The sequence below is a fragment of the Lactuca serriola genome, chromosome 8 (assembly GCF_051521515.1).
Source record: "Lactuca serriola cultivar US96UC23 chromosome 8, Lser_US96UC23_V15, whole genome shotgun sequence".
In the NCBI taxonomy this organism is placed as follows: domain Eukaryota; kingdom Viridiplantae; phylum Streptophyta; class Magnoliopsida; order Asterales; family Asteraceae; genus Lactuca; species Lactuca serriola.
Genome location: NC_136415.1, coordinates 57,064,223 through 57,077,325, shown reverse-complemented (window position 1 = coordinate 57,077,325; position 13,103 = coordinate 57,064,223).

Sequence of the window (13,103 nt, the reverse complement as noted above, 5' to 3'; positions counted from 1 at the left end):
TAGGACAAGGACTATAATTCTCATTAAAATTATAATGATAAATATAAACTAACTAAGCCTTTTATAAATTCCCAATCTTATTTACTTTAGGAAAATGTGAATTTGGTGCTAACCCATGAAATTACACTTTGTACCTTACCAAGTCGTTAGTGGAGCGTGTGTGGTTAACCGGCACACCAACATGGACTAGTAAGAGTGGCAAAGGGTAACTTAATGTTTATCATAGATTGGTGGAGCACGTGTGGTTAACCGGCACATCAATTAGGTGATAAAAATTAAGGGTACCAAGTTAATTTGCATGGTTATTCACACCTTGTTTGTGATCCTCAGCATCCCAGTCACAAACTTGAGAGGGTACAATCAAGATTTAAACATGCCATTAAAAAGTTCAATGAATCTCAAAAGATCTAAGAGTTTCAATCCAATTAAAACCTAATACATATTTCGTTTTTCATGGTGGAAATTGGTGAATCGTCATTCGCCTACGTTCAAATATTTCATAGCTTGGATTACGGTATCCCTCTTCCATGTTATGAAGTATTGTGTTAGGTCCTAGCGTTAATATTACATTTGGGTGTCTTATTAAGGACTCTTTATCTAATCTGAACTTGTCTTTCTTCTTTTCAGATGTCTTCCAACAATGCTTCTGGCTCAAACCCTACCGACTCCTTCTCTCTCATGAACCTTTGTGGGAGAGTCATCTTTGATGGTTCCAACTTTAATGATTAGATCAGGAACATCAAGATGGTCACACGTTACGAGAACAAGGAATATGTCCTCGAGAAGGAGCTGAAGGAGATCGATGAGTCTACTGCTACTCCACAGGAGATTATTGACTTTAGGACTCATGAGAGAGATGCCACCAAGGTGGCATGTATCATGTTGGCCACAATGACAGCTGAACTCCAAAATTCCTATGAGGAATTTTACCCTTTTGAGATGCACATGGACCCGATGGATAGATACCATTTGAGTGCTCATCAAGAGAGGTATGAAATCATCTCTTCCATGATAACAACCTGAATGAAGGATGGTGAACCCATCACAGGCCACATGTAGAAAATGCAGAGGTTTGTGGACCGTTTGTTGGAGCTGAATGTGAACTTCCCTAAGCAGTTGGCTATTGACATCATATTTCACTCCTTACCTACTTGTTATGATCAGTTCCGAATGACCCATCATATGAACAAGTAGGAGGTCACACTCAGCAAGCTTCAAGGACTTTTGAAGACCGCCAAAATTGGTCTTTAAGGAAAATCGGATGTTACTACTCCTACTCCTAACACCGCCCCTATTCTGGCAATCGGGCAAGGTAAAGGGAAAAAGAGGAAGACCCCTTCAAAGGGTACCAAGGGAAATTTTCTTGATGGCTCCTCTTCGAGTGGAACCAAAGGTGGTTTTGTCACTCCCTCTTCCAACCCAAAAGAAGTTGAATGCTTCTATTGTCATGATAAAGGACATTGGAAACAAAACTGCCCCAAGTACCTGCAAGAGGTTAAGAATGGGAAGGTTAAACTTACCCATGCAGGTATTTACACTATATTGTCTAATAACTCACCACATTCTAATTCTTGGGTCCTTGATACAGGTTGTGGTATTCACATATGTTCTGATTTGCAGGGCCTAAGAAGAAGTGAGGATGTGGAGCACGGGAAGATAAACTTGATCATGGGGAATAAGAAAGCTTCACCTGTCACCAAGATTGGAGTTTATTCTTTATTGTTGAGTAGTAGGTTAATATTATATTTGAATAAATGTTGTTACTTGTCTAAAATGCCGAGAAATATTATTTCTTTTCACGGTTTGTACAAACAATGATTTACTTTTTCATTTGATAATGAATGTGGTGGTATTAATGCTTTTTATAATGGTGTTCTTAATTTTAAAGCATTACCTCTTGATGGTGTATATGAAACTTTGTTGGTTGTAGACAAACTAGGAAATAATGTGTTGCATATTGATTCTTCCACTAGTTTGGACAAAGCATCCTTCTAGCATTATCGTCTTGGACATGTTAACAAGAAGCGCATAGGCCAACTCCAAAAGGCTGGAGTCTTGGAATCATTTGACTGAAAGTCAGATGATAGTTGTGAGTCTTGTTTGCTTGGAAAAATGACAAAGTCACCCTTCACTAGTACTTGTGCAAGGGGTGAAGGATTGTTGGACCTCATACACACAGATGTGTGTGGACCCTTCAGAACAACCATAAGGGATGCTAGCCGCTTCTATGTGACTTTTACTGATGATTACAGTAGATATGGTTATGTCTACTTAATCAAGCATAATTCAGAAACCTTCAAAAAGTTCAAAGAGTTTAAAAAGGAAGTGGAGAATTAGCTGGGCAGGAACATTAAGATGCTTTGATCTGATTGAGGTGGAGAGTATCTTAGTTCAGAGTTCCTTGACTATCTTAAGGAATGTGGAATTGTTTCACAATTGACACCTCCTAGAACACCACAGCTTAATGGTGTGGCTAAGAGGCGCAATCGAACGTTGTCGGACATGGTTCGTTCCATGATGAGTCAAGCTTCATTACCAATCTCATTTTGGGGGTATGCCTTAGATATTGCCACCCATATCCTTAATCTAGTCCCTATCAAGAAGGTTGCCAAAACACCTCATGAGATGTGGACTAGGAAAGTTCTCACTTTAGACCACATCAAGATTTGGGGTTGCGAGGCTTTCGTGAGACGTGAGACTCATGACAAGCTCGAACCTCATAGTGAGCGGTGTATTTTCATCGGCTACCCACATAAATCTTTTGGTTACCTCTTCTACAGACCCAGTGATAATGCGGTCTTTGTGGCAAGGAGAGAGGTCTTTCGAGAGAGAGAGTTTATAGGACAAGGAAACAGTGGGAGGAAAATTAACCTTGAAAAGCTTCAAGAGTCAAGTGGTGAAGGAACCTCAAACCCTAGCAATCAACCTGAGGAGGAAACTCCTGTTAAACCAACTGACGAGTATGTACCTCTGAGGCGTTCCACTAGAGTTAGAAATTCGTCTGAGCATTATTATGGTTTCCATATTACTGCGGAAGGTGATACATTTATCAGTGATAGTACACTGGTAAATTTGGATGAACCTAACAGCCATAGGGAAGCCATGGCAGGCCTTGAGTCTGCTAAATGGAAAGAGGCTATGGACAACGAGATTCAGTCCATGTATGACAATCAAGTTTGGAACTTGGTTGACAATGTACCGGGTCGTAAGACGGTTGGGTGCAAATGAATCTTCAAGAAGAAGACCGACATGGATGGGAAAGTGCACACTTATAAGGCGCGACTGGTTGCGAAGGGCTTCACCCAAACTCAGGGAGTTGACTATGATGAAACCTTTCCACCAGTAGTGAAGATTAAGTCTATTAGGGTTATGCTAGCCGTTGCTGCATTTCATGATTATGAAATATGGCAAATGGATGTCAAAACGGATTTCCTTAATGGAAAGTTGGCTGAAGATGTTTACATGAGTCAGCCAGAGGTTTTTGTCAAAGTAAAGTACCCTGATAGAGTGTGCAAGCTTGAGAAATCCATTTATGCATTGAAACAAGCATCTCGGAGCTGGAATCTTTGTTTTGATGAGAAAGTCAAAGAGTTTGGTTTTTCAAGAAGCAAGGATGAGTCATGTGTATATGTCAAAGCTAGTGGGAGTATAGTTAGCTTTTTGCTACTATATGTGGATGACATACTACTCATAGGAAATGACATCCCAACTTTGCAGGAGATTAAATATTGGCTTGGGAAATGTTTCGCTATGAAGGACCTTGGAGAAGCTGCATATATTCTAGGGATAAGGATATTGAGAGATAGGACTAAAAGACTAATTGGACTTAGTCAGAGCACCTACTTGGACAAGCTGTTGAAGAGGTTCAACATGCAGAATTCTAAGAAAGGTGATTTACCGATCCAAAGCAATGTCAAAGTGAGTAAGGCTCAGAGCCCGAGTACATGGGTTGTAACACCGAAATTTTCAAAACAAAATTTTCATTTAAAATCGCTTATCTCTTTAACACTTTTCATAAAAATCCCATTTTTGTTAAAATTTCAATACATGACTATTTTGTTCATTCAATTAATAAACCAGGATCCTCACAACAAACGCTTCCTCTGGTGTGTACAATCGAGTCGGTGCCGTCTCGTGATCCTGAGAAAACCTGAGACACATAACACAAACACTGTAAGCACAAAGCTTAGTGAGTTCCCCAAAATACCACTCTAATACATATTAGCCACTCGGGGCTATAATCTCTGTTGACCCTCTGGTCAGTGTGTCTCAGTGGGACCCTCCAGTCCCAAATCTCTATGGGCCCTCTGGCCCTGACTCTATGGACCCAAAGGTCCTAACTCTGATAACTCTGAATCATGCATATCACATATCACGATAAATCTCAACACATAAATAGCATACAAATACACTGGCACATAATTCTAAAAATACCACATATAGCACATATTAGCCACTCGAGGCTATAACTCTGTAGGCCCTTGGGCCCTAACTCTGCGGACCCTCTGGTCCTAGCTCTGTGGACCTTCCGGTCCAAACTCTGATATACACACAAAATAATGCAGTGCCACACTTCACATAGATAGCATATAATATCTCTATCACATAACTCTGTTACCACTCTAGGTAAAGTATAGTGAGAAGACTCACCTCAGATGTCTCGGTAAATCCATGGCTCGGTAGAAATATGATCTAGCCTCCGCCTAATCACATAAAGTAAATACTCTCATAAATATAACTCCCGGGACTAGACTCAACCCTCTCTTGGCACCCTCAAAAGGGTAAAAGACCATTTTACCCCTCTCTTGGCTCAAGGGCCCCATTGTTGACCAAACTCTAAAAGTCAACAAAAGTCAACGGTCAAACTTGGACCCGACTCGTCGAGTGCACTAGGGCGACTCGGCGAGTCTACACATGTCCACTATCTCTCTAGTCTTGCTTGGCACGTCGAGTCTCTCCCCTTGCTCGACTAGATACACCTGACATGAATCGCGGGGCCACCCCGACTCAACTCGCCGAGTCTCAAGATCAACTCGGCGAGTTCCGCTTTGAACTCCAGTCCTCTAGCCCCCTCTGACTCACTGAGTTATTCCCCCAACTCGGCAAGTCCACTCACTGAGTGATTTACGGGAAACCCTAACCCTACTCGCCGAGTCTGCCCTTGGACTTGGTGAGTTCATGCCATGCACAAACTCAAATGGCCTCCTGAGGTCAGATCTGTTCCTTGGATCAATAGATCTGACCTTCCTAAGCCTGATAAACACGTAAAGCTCGAATCCTGACATTCATGAGACGTGTAGGAGGTTTCACTTGGTAATTTAGCCCCAAAAGTAACATCCATAGCTCAACACCTCCAAAGCTCAACATAAAGCAAACTAAGATAAGCTCTTTAGACCACTATGGGTCCAGTTCTGAAGTCTCAAAGTGAATAGGGTCATATCCTCACAATTTCTTCCAATAAAGGTCATAAAACTCTACATCTATGGATTCCTTCAACCAAATAGATAAAGGGGCGATATAATACCTCAAAGATGAAGTCTCTTGCTAGAAATCCACAGATGCCCAACCTCCTTGATCTCCTCTAAGCTGGAAACACCTCCTTCTTGCAAGAATCAACCACAAGCATCAAGAAATGGCTCCTATCCTCTCACAAACGCTCTAGCTCCTTTAGGGTTTCTCTCTGGGGTTTGGTAGCCGCAAAAGACAACCCTAAGGGCCTTTAAGTAGGTCCCAAACCCAGGAAATTAGGGTTTCATTAAACAGCGTGGACTCGCTGATTCCACTCATGCACTCGCCGAGTCCAGCCATGAACCTGGATAAGAATCCGCGACCCTACTCGACGAGTCTAAGCACCAACTCGCCGAGTCCCTTCACATCCTCCAAAAATAAAAGAATGAAATAATATACTTGGGAATCCGGATGTTACAGGGGCTGAGATAGCTAAGATGAGTCGATTACCATATGATTCCGTTGTTGGCTCGATCATGTATGCTATGACTTGTACCCGCCCTGATGTGGCATTTGCTTTGAGCACGGTCAGAAGATATCAGGGGAACCCTAGCAAGGCTCACTGACTGCGGTAAAGAACATTCTCAAGTACCTGCGAAGGACTAAGGATTGGATTCTTACCCTTGGTGGGAGTGATGATTTCACACCCCAAAACCAAGAACGGCGGAAACGTTCTGGGGTGGAGGACGTCATGTACAGTATCACAACAATGAAAAGTAGTAAACAAGCAACAACATCATCCATTGCATTAATAATAGAATTATTATACAAGTGTGTTCTGTCAAATTTTGATAAGCACTAAAGCATAAATCAAAATGACAGATGAGTCTTGAACAAGCTCCATCTTCCTTTCTCCTTGCATCGGTACCTGTCTATGATGACCTGAGGATACAAGTAATTTTGAAAGCGAGTATCAGCTTTAAAGCTAGTGAGATCATAAGTATTTAGTGTCTTAATTTGTATGTAAGAATTTGTATATGAACTGTAAGTATAAAATGTAGATGAACTGTAAGTATGAAAATGTTTGTAAAACAACTGTAACCGTTTGAAAAACCCTAGAAATCCCTATGATTCCTACTATTATAACAGGGAGTCTTCTACCAAGACTTAACTGATCTCTATGTAGTCTTCTACCAAGACTTAACTGTTCTATATGTTCGTTTCTTGTAAAAGTGTGTAATTTTCCCAAGTGTAACTATCATTATCAAAACATAGTTTTTACATTTATAGTTTAAGTGAAAAGATCACTAAATATATGTACGGGGAAAATTAATGTAGTACTAAAACGTAGCGCTATAAGAACTACTGTTGTACTAACTACCTTAAACCGGATTTATATTAAGGCATCATGTGATAAATTGCACCATACTATAGACTGGTAACAACGACAACGTATAGTCGAAAATAAGGTATGACCTTTGGCACCCGCAGACCTGCAGGTCCCGCTGTAGCTAGCAGCAAGGTGTAGGATAGTCAATCCAGTATAGATCTATACGCAAACTCACGCTCTCCCTTCAAGGACTCTGGCTACAACTCGGGTCATGACAATTAAGGCATGCTCCCATACAGTGGATCACAATTTTATTAACGTATTAATGTAAGTGTAATGTACAGAAATGTTCTACGTGTGCTAGCTGTAATGTGTGTTCTCTCTATCTAGCAAGTATAGTAATGTACTGTAATGTTCTCTCATGAATGAACTGACTCATTGTATGATATTGCGTTCTAGTAATAGTTCTAGTATCTCCCTAAACTACCCATATGGTAGTTTACTAGTAATCTAACTGGTACGTATGGACATGGATGTATACCCTTGCTACTCAAGGGCATGGGATGAACTGGAAGGACCTTTTATGACTATATATGTACACATGATATATAACTAATATTTAAACGACTTTCGTACGAATACCCGATATTCCACCAGACCACATCTCAAGGGCGAAAAGGAAATAGGGTGGATAGCCTTCCTAAGTCTTTTAAACATTTCTTATATAACTATACATATAGAGGCATGCAATTTATAATATAAAAGCATAAAATGAGATTTGTAAAACCTTTGAACATAAATATTTTCTAAGAAAAGATCGACTTGATGTCGATCTATAAAATGGTTTTGAAGGCATGGGTTTGATAAAACAGTTTAGTATAAAGAACATTTGTTTGAAACACAATTGTAAATAAGTTTGAAATGTGATATACAGAGTAAAATGTACAGTGTAAAAAGGAGTTTAAAACATATAAAATGTTTATAAAAAACATTTGAAGGAAACTGTTTGGTAAAACGGCTAACGTGTAGTAAATCATTTGAATGCTGCATATTAATCACATGTGATTGATATAATAACTAGCATAATTCTACTTATTAATCACATGTGATTGATATAATAAATAGCATAATTCTACTTGTATCCCCCCCCCATAAAACATTTAAAAATAGTTTAAAACATTATTTAAGGGGTATGAACTCAGCTGCAGTAAGTGACTGGAATTGAACGGACTGTTGTCGTAAGGAAGGATCGGACAAGTGCTTGGTGTCAAGTGAAGACTTTAGACACACACAATGATCCTAATTACATATGTATATAAATAATTAGTGATTAAAACACTAATTATACAAGTATAAACGTTTAAACGCGAGGAAAACACTTTTGGTCAAGTGCTAGGAGGCTAATGGGTTGCAACAAAGGAGTGTAAGGCCTCTAATGGGAGTTTAAGGTCTAATGACCATATGTTTTGGATTTTACGACCCAGGGGATTAAAGTCCTAGCCATAAACTCTCAACCAAGTCCCTAAATGAAGTCTAACAATTATACAACTCATGTGGTGAATTGCTTCAAGGCTTAAACAAGTGTTTGGGCTTCCTAATAACTCCTTTGAGGAGTTTACGGCCCTGGGACCATATTCCCTTGGAGTTTATGGCCGTAAACTCCCTTGGGAGGGTGTTTATGATGCTTTCAAGTCCCATACTCACATAGGATATGTTCTAGGCAATTGTTCAAGGCTTTAGGAGGAATTATGGCACCATTTGGCACCATATATTGGAGTTCACGGCCCTAAAATATCTTGGGCCGTAAACTCCCTTTTCTTGGTGTTTTAGTGGTGTTTGCTAGCCCCAAACACACTAGGGTACTTGTCCTAATTTGTCTCTTGGCTTAAGGAAGGTTTTCAAGGCATTTTGACCCTTAAACATGGAGTTCACGGCCCAAGAAGCTCCTTGGCCGTGAACTCACTTTCATCAATGATTCTAATAGCTTTTGGTGTCCTAAGCATGCAATGGTGGGTTCTAGTTCGAGTTCTAAAGCTTTGAGGGTCATTGGAACCCTTTAGAACCTTAAAATGGAGTTTACTCCCCAAGTGTTCTTGGGCGGTAAACTCCCAAATCTTGGGGTTTTAATCCGATTTTGATGTTTTCTTGTCATATACACACTAGCATACAAGTCTAAGGTAGTTACAAATAACGGGGAAAGGATTAGGTAGCATTTAAGCCACTTATCGGAGTTTACTCTCCAAGAACGTTCTTGGGCGGTAAACTCCTGAATCTCACAGATTTGATATGTAATTGGTGTTTCTAAACACAATCTAAGCTATATAACATAACTAGATCGAAGTACTCACAATTTGGGATAAAAACCCGAAGATGAGTGAGAGAGAATTTTGACTTTTCTCTAAATGGAATTCAACAAATGAACCAATTTGGTTCAGAATTCTATTTATAGTCCTGAGATATTTTTGGCAGAAAATATTTTTATTCCTGGAACGAACTCTAATGTCCTAGAGTATTGGAATAACAGTGTTGCACAAAACCCTAGTGCATCAACTCTCCTAATATCTCCTTAAGTGTAAAATCCTGAAAACTGCCAAACTTATACTCGAAATCTGAGTTTTCACTGTAACTGTTCTACTTCTATTGGCTTCAAATGGTTTGTTCATAATGGAAATTTCGGGTTGTCACATCATCCCCCTGTTGAAGGGAATTTCGTCCCGAAATTAGAATTTAGGCAAGGAAGTATGTACGAAAGATTGAGTCGCGAGGAGGAAACTTCCTAATCGATTGGTTCTAGCGCACCTAAGTGAAATCGGGTTCTCGGTTGGAATCCCAACGAACCTTCACTATTGGGAGATGGCGCTGCTTCGTCCGCTTGACCTCTCGGTCGAGGGTCACTACGGTTCTAATACGAAGGCGAGGATCTCGACGAGTGGACTTACAAGAGTCCTAACGGAAAGGTATGGTTTCACGATAGAGACACGAAGAGTAGAATGTACGTTACTGAGTTCGCGGAGTAGGTCTAGTTTGTGCGAGGCACAGGACCGATTCTGATAAGAATCTCGGGGGTCCTAACTATATTGGATTTAGCTTTCCACATGATACGAAGCGTATTAAGCCATTCCCAAAGTGAGTTCTCCTAAAGAACTTAGTCACTCACTTGGAATTCCAAGGGTTCCTTTTCTTGCTTAACTTCCCAGTCAAAGGCCACCCCTTGCTGGGTCAAAGTCGTACGGGTTTCTGTAGTTTGCGAGGAGTTCTGAATGAACTATGATAGTAGGTCGGTAAGACCTAGAATTTGGCGAAAGACTGTTGGCGTCTCTGGTGTCGATAAATGCTAAACGGTTTTGACAAATTGAAAGAGTACTCATAATTTCCCACATTACTAACAATGTGTCATAGAAATTCGACTCTTCAATTTCAAAACTCGTGCCTAGAGAACTTCGCTAAAAGTTCCTCTGTAGGAAATGTTTCCATGGGTTTTCTTCTTACTACGAGGGTAGATAAGTAAGTCATTACATGGAGAAATGACGAACTGATCCAAGTAAGAAAGACGTACCCTATTCGTTTAGCTCATGAAAGCTATGGGCGTATTGGTCCTATCCGAAGGGTATCACTACGGACTCGAAGTGTCTGCATCGATTTCGGAAGATAGTCTTCCGGACATCCTTTCCTAACACTCGAACTGGTGATATTCGGATCTCAAATCCATTTCTGAAAGTAATTCTTTCCTTGCGTTTGCTCAACCATTTCATCTATGTGTGGCAGAGATAACGATTTCTAATGAAAAATCTTGACGGAGTCCTCGAAATCCAAGGCACATACGATGCAATTCGTCGATCTCTGGGAGAATAAGACTGGGGTTTCTCCAGGGTGAGAAGCCTAGTCTTCTTATTCTATCGCTGTGCAGTTCGTTAAGTTGTTTGTACTGTTCTGGTATCTCCGTAGGTGTTTAGACTATAGGGTGATCTGTTTACAAGAGTCGTACTGGGTTCTATGTTCATTCACATGACGATGTGATTACTCATAGGCTTAAGCAGTTCTCCGTCCTGAAGTTCATATTAGAATTCATACATGGTTCACAATCACAATTTTTTTTTGTATACGAGTCGTATATAATTAAGATTGAAAAGGTAGTCAAATAACTGATTCTTCTTTAAGCTCACATCCCATCTGGGAAAAGAAGTTAAAGTGGAATCATCAATTCTAAACCTGTAGAACCTTGATCATATATCACTCTTATGCATACATTCCTCAGTGATAGGTCAATCGTATGAATCCTTGGATTGAACTTGACGTACTGCATGAGTGGTACTTCGGGGATTTCTTCGAAAAGAAAATAACTAAGAGGTACTCCTGTCATGAGTACTTTGGTGTTCTGATATGACGGCTTCGCTGGAAAAGCGATCTAGAAGAAAGAGATGTAAGTATAAAGCTGTTTTTGTGAGGATCAAATTGAATCGAGTCGTATGATAATGTCGGAATCATACTGAAACTTAAAGACATTAGATTTGAACATAAGACGTTTACAGACAAAACACAACCGTGCAACCATGAACAGGGTTACAGTACTTCAGATTTACCACAAGACTATTGCTGCGAATAAGATATACTACAAAAGACAAGTATACGCAGCACGAGAATCCTTATACAGACAGGATCTCGCAAAAGGTAAGACTCTAGTTGCACTAGTTCTGGATAGTTTATAAGTCTGTTACAACAACACGCCTAAGTTACATTAACGAGGGTTCCGAAGTACGCTCTCCTGCAACTGTGATCCTGAGAATTTTCCCATATGCGCCAGAGTTCTTTGCTATAGGGCAATCCTTCTTGACGTGCCCTATCTCACCGCATTGGTAGCATTACTGGCTAGTACTAGCTTTGGTGACGGGATTGCGGTGTTTAGCCAATGTTATGTGGACACGAGTGCCTTCCTCGTTACTCCACTTTGAAAAATGCTTCCTAAAGCTTTCGGCGTTATAACTACTCCCGTGTGTAGGATTAGTCCCGATGAAAGGGACTTGAGTGATGGGTCGTGCCGGTGCTCCACAGCTACTAGAATGGTGCCCTATTTTTAGGCAATTGCAACATTGCATCTCATGACAAGCCTCATTATGATGGAAACTACACTTATCACACTTTGGGAGTTTTCCCTCGTATGGCCTGCTCGGTACTGGGATGGCAGGGGTTTCCACTTGTTGCTGTTGTATAGCCAGCCTTTGGGATTTCTTGCGTTCTTTCTGGGCTTGACACTTTCGTTTCTTGTTCTCTGTCTTTCGGCTTTGCAAGCCAGTGACTGTTACTGTTTGTTCGTTTCCCAGTTTGGTACTACCATCTAAACTCTCGACCTCTTTGTCGGTCTTGCTTGTGTTGCCTGAGTTGATGTGTGTAAGGAAAGTTGTCACAGTAGCTGCTACTGCAGCTGGTAAAGTAGCGGTGTCGATATGGAGGATAGGGGTTTCGTTGCTCGACTGATTGTTTCCAGATGACGGCATGATTCTGTAACACGAAAGATAATGATTTTGTGAGCGGTTCTGGTTGACCCTAGGTGTAGTTCGACTGTTATGTGAAGAATAGAAGTATGTTTTCGAAAATTTGACCTACATCCCCATGATGCAGTCCTAGTACAGAATGGAAGTATGTTCGCGAAGGTTTGACCTACATCCCTATGATGCAGTCCTAGTAATGAGTAGAAATAAGTTCGTACAATGGTCTCAAGACGTTTGTCGTTCAAGCCGAGGTATTGCAGGTTGGTGAATAACATGATCCAACCACTGAAAGAGACTTGGAAATGTCTCCGGATCTAACTTGCTATAGTCCAATGACTTGACTAAAGCATGTTTCAGATAGACTCTAATGAAAGAATGATAAGAGTACTTGAATGAAGAATGACACAGAAGTTAGCCGACTGTCAATATCTTTGATATTCATGACATAAAGATTCAGGAAAATGACCTTGTAAAGGTCTTACATCATATCCAGAGAAGATAATTCTTGACAGCATAAGGACCTAACTAAAAGTACTTACAGTACAAGATAATTTCATAGGAAATGCCACATCAGGCAAAGACAGAAAACGATTACTTTCTAACAAGGGAAGAAAAGTAAAGAGTCTACTACTGACGACGGTCACCCCTCTGGTGAACTCTCAGTTCAACCAGTTGACGTTCCATGTCAAGTAGGTGTCTTCCGTACACCCTTTGGCGTACTCGAAGCTCTATGACTTCGGCTCGAGTTTCAGCTAGTGTTTGCAGCAGGGTTTCATGGTTTCTCTCTGATCTCTCGTGAGCATCTTCTAAACGAATGGTGCGGAGGGTATGCATTCTCG